Consider the following 9,429-nt stretch of genomic DNA (forward strand, 5'->3'; position numbering starts at 1 on the left):
TATATATCATATGATGAGGTGGTTGTCCAGTGCCCTGTGGGCAGTGGTTCTTGTTCGTCTCCTGCATCATTGTCCATACCGTCGATGTCTTCGGAGTCGAAGTCGACCATGTCGGTCAAATTGTCGACAGTGGCTACTAAGTGGGTGGTGGGTGGGCGGCGAATTTCTTCGTTCATCTGCATCCCAATCCTGCCGGACATAGTTCGGCCAGGACTCTCCTGACAAGGAGAGAGACCTTAATGAGTTCAGTATGTCGCCGAAGGGCGAGTGCTGAAAGATATCCGTGGAGGTGAACTCCATGATCGGCGCCCAGTCAGATTCGATAGGCACGGGCGCAGGTAGTTCGGAGTCCGTGGCCGGGGAAGAATCCGGCAGTTTGGCGTCACGGCTCTCGTGAAGGGTAAGGTCGATACTCGGCTCGATCACCGCTGAGAATGCGGCCTCCATGTCAGGGTCTATCCACCCGTCCATGGATGGCGCAATTGGCTCCGAATTGAGGGTCGGAGCGGTTGCCGATGCGGTCTCCTGAACACTGTCCGATGGTAGAGCTAAATCTTGCTCACCGTGACCGTGCGGCGCACTTGCCAGGGGATCGAATCCGTCGAAGATCAAGTCTCCGCGGATGTCGGCCGTGTAGTTTAAGCTTCCAAACCTGACCTGGTGGCCAGGGGCGTAACTCTCGATCTGCTCCAGATGGCCAAGCGAGTTGGCCCACAGTTGGAAGCCGCCGAATACGAAGATCTGTCTGGGAAGAAAAGTCTCACCCTAGACTGCATTGCTATCGATGATCGAAGGAGCCATTAAGCCTGACGATGACGACACAGAGGAACTCTCAATGAAAGCACCAATGTCGGTGTCAAAACCGGCGGATCTCAGGTAGGGGGTCCCGAACTGTGCGTCTAGGCGGATGGTAATAGGAGGCAGGGAACACGATGTTTACCCAGGTTTGTGCCCTCTTGATGGAGGTAATACCCTACGTCCTTCTTGATTCTTCTTGATAATATGAGTAGTACAAGAGTTGATCTACCACGAGATCGAAGAGGCTAAACCCTAGAAGCTAGCCCATGGTATGATTGTTGTTCTTGGTCCTACGGACTAAACCCTCCGGTTTATATAGACACCGGAGGGGGCTAGGGTTATACAGAGTCGGCTACAAGGAAGGAGATCTACATATCCATATTGCCAAGCTTGCCTTCCATGCGAACTAGAGTCCCATCCGGACACGGGACAAAGTCTTCCATCTTGTATCTTCATAGTCCAACAGTCAGGCCAAAGGATATAATCTGGTTGTCCGGATACCCCCTAATCTAGGACTCCCTCAACCGGGAAGACAAAACATTTGGAACGAGAAAAGGATATGATTTACAAGGCTTGACTTTAATCCACCGGAGAAGAAAAGAATGTAGTATAATACACTTGAAGCTCCGTTAGTATCTTCCTGAGAATCACCGGATAAGAACATGAAGGAAAATAATGGAGAGACTTCCATCAATAAAATGGATAGTTGATTAAGAAATCTGAATCCCTGAAGAAAAAGGGTGGGAGGGCGGGAAAACAAAGGCAACTTGGGAACGGATGAAACGAACAACGTTGAGAAGACTTGAGTTGATCTTGCAGATGTTGAAAAAGTTCGGATCCACTTGAAGAGAGACACACCGGTTCAGGAGAAATTGAGATGGCAAACTCGAAGAGCAAGAAGGATTTGTATCCACATAGGAATATGAGAACACCGCTTAGGAAAGGTATGGAATCAACATTCGACATTGAAGCAACTCGAATACCACAACTCAAAACAAAACAAAGGACTGGCTTGCAGAATAAGCCGGAAACAAACATATGATAGACCCCATGTCGTATCATGTGTCTGTTGGATGGATATCCTACGATATACTTGAATTCCCACTTATAAACTCCCGAAACTTTCCGGTTATGCAATCAGGTGTTGGGGATATAGGGGAAGCATAATATCTCACCCAAAACTAGCAAATCCTACAGCCAGTTGTATCCATCCTTCAACACATAACCAAGAAACCTTCGGAAATCATTTACCTCAACCTTCGAAAAGCATCTGTTATATGAGTTATGGCGATACTCCCGAACTCCCGCCCAGTACTGGGTGGCGTCGAGGTTATCTCACCAACAACTGCATAAAAGAGATTTTCGATGTCGGCGAACTCAGGTTTTCTAGAATTGCAACGATAAAATTGTGACGACAACACCTCGGAGCTCAACTCCCTAGGACACTGCCACAACCCCTAAATGTCAGGAGGCACCAAGAACAATGTTCTTGTCACAAAACCATCGGAATGATTCCAAGATACCAGCGTGATCCTAAAAAAAATTTAGTAAAATTTGAGGAGAGAAGAGTCAAAACTCTATGTCAGGATACCCCACCAGAGCGATGAAGGGACTGAGGAGTAAAAAGAATCCTACTCTCCGATATATATAATCCTATAAGACTCAAAACATTTTTCTAGACTCAACAACGCCAGCGATTCGATGAAGCAGGGGGCTCCTAAGTCGGGGAAGGCTCTGATAACCAACTTGTAACACCCACAATGCGGCTATATCTCCCACGTGTCGGGGCATGACTTAGAGGCATAGCCGCATGGTAGGTTTGTCGCAAGAGGGGTAATCTTCACACAATCCCATGTACTGAATAAGAATGGGATAAAGAGTTGGCTTACAATCGCCACTTCACACAAGTACAAGTTAAACATACATCATCAAAAATACAATCAAGGTCTGACTACGGAACCAAAATAAAAGAAGACAACCCCTAATGCTAGGTCCCCGATCGTCACAACGAACAAGATCTTCATCGAGCTCCCACTTGAGCTGGGTTGCATCACCTGCACTAGTATCATCGGGACCTGCAACTGTTTGGAAGTATCTTTGAGTCACAAGGACTCAACAATCTCACACCCATGAGATCAAGACTATTTAAGCTTATGGGTAGGATAAGGTAATGAGGTGGAGTTGCAGCAAGCACTAAGCAAGTGTGGTGGCTAACATATGCAAATAAGAGCGAGAAGAGAAGCAACGCAATGTTCGTGAACTAGAAGTGATCAAGAAGTGATCCTGAAACTACTTACGTTTAAACATAACACAAGACCGTGTTCACTTCCCGGACTCCACTGAAAAGAGACCATCATGGCTACACACGCGATTGATTCATTTTAATTAAGTCAAGTGTCAAGTTCACTACAACCGGACATTAACTAATTCCCATGTACCACATAACCGCGGGCATGGCTCTCGAAGGTTATACCTACCTATGGATTGAGTAAGATCCTCCAAGTAAGTTGTCATCGACGCAAGCAATAAAAATTGCTTTGTAAATATGTATGACTTATTAGTGTGGGAGAAAATAAGCTTTATACGATCGTGTGATATGGAAGAAATAAAAGCGACAGACTGCATAATAAAGGTTCATATCACAAGTGACAATATAAAGTGACGTCATTTCGCATTAAGATTTTGTGCATCCTACCATAAAAGCGCATGACAACCTCTGCTTCTGTAACACCCACAATGCAGCTATATCTCCCACGTGTCGGGGCACGACTTAGAGGCATAGTCGCATGGTAGCTTTATCACAAGAGGGGTAATCTTCACACAATCCCATGTACTGAATAAGAATGGGATAAAGAGTTGGCTTACAATCGCCACTTCACACAAATACAAGTTAAACATACATCATCCAGAATACAATCAAGGTCCGACTACGGAACCAAAATAAAAGAAGACAACCCCTAATGCTAGGTCCCCGATCATCCCAACTAGGCTCCACTACTAATCAACCGGAAAAGACATAACACAATGAACAAGATCTTCATCGAGCTCCCACTTGAGCTGGGTTGCGTAACCCGCACTGGTATCATCGGGACTTGCAACTATTTGGAAGTATCTGTGAGCCACGAGGACTCAGCAATCTCACACCTGCGAGATCAAGACTATTTAAGCTTATGGGTAGTAAAGGAGTAGTGAGGTGGAGCTGCAGCAAGCACTAACATATATGGTGGCTAACTTACGCAAATAAGAGCGAGAAGAGAAGCAACACAATGTTCGTGAACTAGAAGTGATCAAGAAGTGATCCTGAAACTACTTACGTTCAAGCATAACACATGAACCATGTTCACTTCCCGGACTCCACCGAGAAGAGACCATCACTTCTACACACGCAGTTGATGCATTTTAAATTAAGTTAAGTATCAGGTTTTCTACAACCGGATATTAACAAATTCCCATCTACCCATAACCGCGGGCATGGCTTTCAAAAGTTCAAACCCTGCAGGGGTGTCCCAACTTAGCCCATCACAAGCTCTCACGGTCAACGAAGGATATTCCTTCTCCCAGGAAGACCCAATCAGACTCGGAATCCCGGTTACAAGACATTTCGACAATGGTAAAACAAGACCAGCAAAGCCGCTCGGATGCGCCAACAAATCCCGATAGGAGCTGCACATATCTCATTCTCAGGGCACACTAGATGAGCCAGACGTTGGGTTGGCATAGACCCTAGTTGCCCAGGGGGTGCCGGACATCACTCAGGTTGGACCAACACTTAGAGAAGCACTAGCCTGGGGGGTTAAAATAAAGATGACCCTCGGGCTCCGGCAACCCAAGGGAAAAAGGCTAGGTGAGGCAAATGTAAAACCATGGTTGGGCCTTGCTGGAGGAGTTTTATTCAAAGCGAACTGTCAAGGGGTTCCCATAACACCCAACCGCATAAGGAACACAAAATGAAGGAACATAACACCGATATGTCGGAAACTTGGGCGGCAAGAGTGGAACAAAACACCAGGCATAAGGCCAAGCCTTCCACCCTTTACCAAGTATATAGTTGCATTAATTAAATAAGAGATATTGTGATATTCTAACATATCCATGTTCCAACATGGAACAAACTTCAACTTCACCTGCAACTAGCAACGCTATAAGAGGGGCTAAGCAAAGCGGTAACATAGCCAAACAACGGTTTGCTAGGAAGGTGGGTTAGAGGCTTGACATGGCAATACGGGAGGCAAGATAAAGCAAGTGGTAGGTATCACGGCATAGCAATAGAGCGAACAACTAGAAAGCAAAGAAAGAAGGGATTTCGAGGGTATGGTCATCTTGCCTGAAATCCCGCAAGGAAGAAGAACGAGTCCATGAAGAAGACAAACGGATGAAGTCGAACGAATCCTCACAAACGCGACGTTATTGGAACTAACCCGAAGAAGCAACACCGGAAAGAAGCAAACAACATAGTAAACAACCATCACATAAACATGGAATGATGCACAACCAAGTATGATGCATGTCCGGTTTAAAGATTCATGGCATGGCAAAGTGCAACAAACAATCCTACAAATTAAGTGGGGCTCAATGTGCAGCTCTGTTGCATATTGACAAAACACCACATGACTTATTTAGTTATCTCCCGTTTAAGTACTAAACAAAATTAAATGTTGGTTAGCATGGCAAGGGGTGAAGCAAATAAAAACTACCTATCTAGGCAAGTTTAAATGAGGCTGGAACAACAAGCAACAAGTCCGGAAACTCCTCATGTGCAAAAATATGGATTTGGTACTGATCTGCCCTATACACAATTTTAGAGTGATTAAACATGCAAAGTAAAGCCCCTATGTTAAACTAGGCATTTTTATAACCGATTTACATATATAGTTTATTAAATTTGGAGCTATGGTTATTTAGTTATGAATTAAATCATTTTAGCATGTTATTAAAGCAAATTTAATCAAACAACATTTTAAACATGTTGAACATGGATGAAAGTGGTATATTAAACTAGACAGAAATCTAAGCATTTTTCATATATAATGTTTTTACATACGATGCACGGTTGTTGAGTTTTTAATATGCATGGAGTATGAGGGTTTTTCTAAAAAACTGGAAATCCTGGAGTAAATAGGAAAATCGCTGGACGAAAAAACACGTAAAAGGCTGGATCTGGAACAGAGCTGGGGAGCTGCTCACATTGGGCCTCGGCCCATTCGGAGAGGAGACAGGCTGGTGGAGAGGCTGGGCCTCAACGCCTTGCTGGGCCGCGATGAAGCACAAGGCGAGGCCGGCCCAGGCACTCGATCGGGACGCAGCAGCGGCTGGTCAACGCGCAGGGCGCGGGACGAGCGACCTGCTCGTTGTAGAAGAAGCAGAGGCCACGGTAGGTGATGGCGAGGCAGGGGACTTGGCACGGCGGCGAGGAGCTTGGCAGACGGTGGCGAGCGGCACTGGGCATCCCTTGCTTCGGTTGAAGATGGAGCGCCGGGATCGGTGAAATCATCTACTGAAGCAGTGGTCGGTCCGCGCACAAGGTGAAGATGAGCAGGGGCGACAGGCTTGAGGGCCGGCACGATGGCCTCCATGGTCGGCGGTCTGCAGTTCGCGCAAGGTGAAGGGCGCCATGATATGGGTCCTGTGGAGGGGAGGAGGCACGGCGGAGCAGAGAGCTTGGGGTGCCGGGGGCGGCCTCGGGAAGGAGAAGAGGGGCTCCGGTAGCTGGACAGTGGGGTGAGTGAGAGAGCTCGTGCTCCTGGACGACGGGAGGATCAGGGAGGCTGGGGATAGAACCCCTCTCGACCTGGATCAAGGAGGGAGCTGGAGGCGCGGCTGCAGCTCGTCCTATAGGCAAACAGAGAGGGAGGGGAGTCGGGTAAGAGAGAGAGAGAGAGAGAGGGAGAGAGAGAGAGAGAGAGAGAGAGAGAGAGAGAGAGAGATGAGAGAGCCAAAGGAAGGAGGAGACAGAGAAGATGTGCGGCGACCTGCTAGTGCTTGATGGCGAAGGGAGCTCCGGTGGCACTGCTGCTTACGGTGGCGCACGGGAATCACGAGAGGATGCAGGGTTGCGGCTCCTGCTTGCTGCGCGGGGAAGCACTGACGAGGATGATTTTTTTTGGGGACGAACAGAGGAGGGCGGTTGGTTGGCTGGATCCGATCTGGGAGAATCCCAAGTGAGAAAAGAGTTGGTCGGGGAGGCTGTGGGATCGAGGGGGGATCCCGAGAGGATTTTGTGGAGTGGCGGCGCAGAATAGGAAGGATGGGACAACTCACTAAAATCTAGGGTTAGACTATATATATAGGTAGGGATTAGGGTAGGGCTATCTCGTCCCTATGATTATAATCAGACAACCGAGAAAAATATATGTTAGGAAGTCCAATTAACAAAACGGATATGTTTTGTAGATGTTTGGGGATGATCTGGACACAACGGTGACGACTGTTTGGGTCGGGTTCGGGACCGTTTCGGACACAGGCGAGGGGGTCTGACAAAAGGCCACGGAGGCAAGGGGGGTTAAGAGGGGTTTTCGGAGCCTCCGATCGCGACCGATGGATTCGATTGATAGGGGGAATAGGTAGGCCTACGTGGGCTGGTTGTGACTGTGTAGAAGGCCGAGGGCTGCGGGAGAGAAGATAGAGAGACCCGGCAGCAGTTTCCGAACACCGAAAACGTCCGACTATAGACCGGCTTTACTACCGCTATTGTTATCCGTTAGGGCATCAAATGGACCCCGAACGCGATGAAACTTGACGAGCGGTCTATCTACACTATAATAAGACCACACACCAACTTTCATCCCACTCCGAGAACATTTTCCGGCCACCTATAAAATAATATTTCGGAGGTGCTGCGGGCGCATGCGAGTGTGTCTGGGCTTAGAATGGATAACGGAGAGACCGGAAGACCCGGACGGATGCATGTTTTAAAAAAACATGATGATGCAATGCACATGATGACATGGCAAGATGCGACACGCAAGAAAATGACATGGCAACGAGAGCGAATAACTGGAAGACACCTGGCGCATCGGTCTCGGGGCGTTACAGCTTCCCTCTGCGAAGGGCCTATTCTTTTCTTTTATCTCCTACCTTGGATAAGAGTCATGGTGATCTTCACCCTTCCTTTTTACATTTTATCCTTTGGCAAGCACAGTATGTTGGAAAGATTCTGGTATATATGGCTAATTGGATGTGAGTTTTCATGAATTATTATTGTTGACATTACCCTTGAGGTAAAACGCTGGGAGGCAAAACTATAAGCCCCTATCTTTCTCCGTGTCCGATTAAAACTCCATACCCATAAGTATTGCGTGAGTGTCAGCAATTGTGAAAGACTATATGATAGTTCAGTATGTGGACTTGCTGAAAAGCTCTTATATATTGACTCTTTCCTATGTTATGATAAATTGCAATTGCTCCAATGCCTGAGATTATGGTTTGTTAGTTTTCGATAAAGTTTATGATTCATACTTGAAATTGTGATTGAATTATTACTCTAGCATAAGAAATCACATAACAAGAATTATGTAAATTGCTATTCTAGGAATGATCATGATGCCCTGATGTCCGTATATTACTTCTATCGACACCTCTATCTCCAAACATGTGGACATATTTTTTGATTTCGGCTTTCGCTTGAGGACAAGCGAGGTCTAAGCTTGGGGGAGTTGATACGTCCATTTTGCATCATGCTTTTATATTGATATTTATTGCATTATGGGCTGTTATTACACATTATGTCACAATACTTATGCCTATTCTCTCTTATTTTACAAGGTTTACATAAAGAGGGAGAATGCCGGCAACTGGGATTCAGGGCTGGAAAAGGAGCAAATATTAGAGACCTATTCTGCATAGCTCCAAAAGTCTTGAAACTTCATGGAAGACGTTTCAGAATATGTAAAAAATACTGAGCGCAAGAAGTTCACCAGGGGGGCCTCACCCTGCCCACGAGGGTGGTGGGCGCGCCCTACCTCCCTGGGCATGCCCCCTACCTCGTGGGCCCCCTGGTGGCCCTCCGATGGCCATCTTCTGCTATATAGAGTCTTTCGATGAGAAAAAAATCAGAACCATCTCCTCGGACGAAACTCCGCCGCCACGAGGCGGAACCTTGGCGGATCCAATCTACACTACAAAAAAAAGACACATCCGTGACATTTTGGGCCGAACGGAAATTTTTTCTGTCATACAGATGACACTTATATGACGATAATTGTGACAAAACCCGGTATCATCATAGATGTGGTTGGCTCCTACTTCTATGAAAAAAATCATGACAGAAAATGGGCTTTTCGTCCTAGGCCGGCCGGAGACGCAGCTGCATGACATTCTTTGGGCCGTCCATGACGGAAAAAACCGTGGTAGAAGCGAGGGCGAGGAAAATTTCGGGGAGTTCCCGGTTACGGTGGGAGGTCGGGGGCCGAGCGATGCGCGTTTCTCTCGTACACATACACGCGTGTGTGCGAGGCGTTGGCTCTAACTAAACCCGAGCGAGGCGTTGGGCTCTAACTGAACCCGAGCAATTGCAGGCTACGCGTTACTGAACCCGAGCGATCGATCGATGGCTGTTAACTGAACCCGATCGAGCGATTCCTTTGCTACCGCTGCTAACTGAAGCCGATCGATGCTGCCTCTGGATGAACAGTG

The sequence above is a fragment of the Triticum dicoccoides genome, chromosome 4A, assembly GCF_002162155.2.
Source record: "Triticum dicoccoides isolate Atlit2015 ecotype Zavitan chromosome 4A, WEW_v2.0, whole genome shotgun sequence".
Lineage (NCBI taxonomy): Eukaryota > Viridiplantae > Streptophyta > Magnoliopsida > Poales > Poaceae > Triticum > Triticum dicoccoides.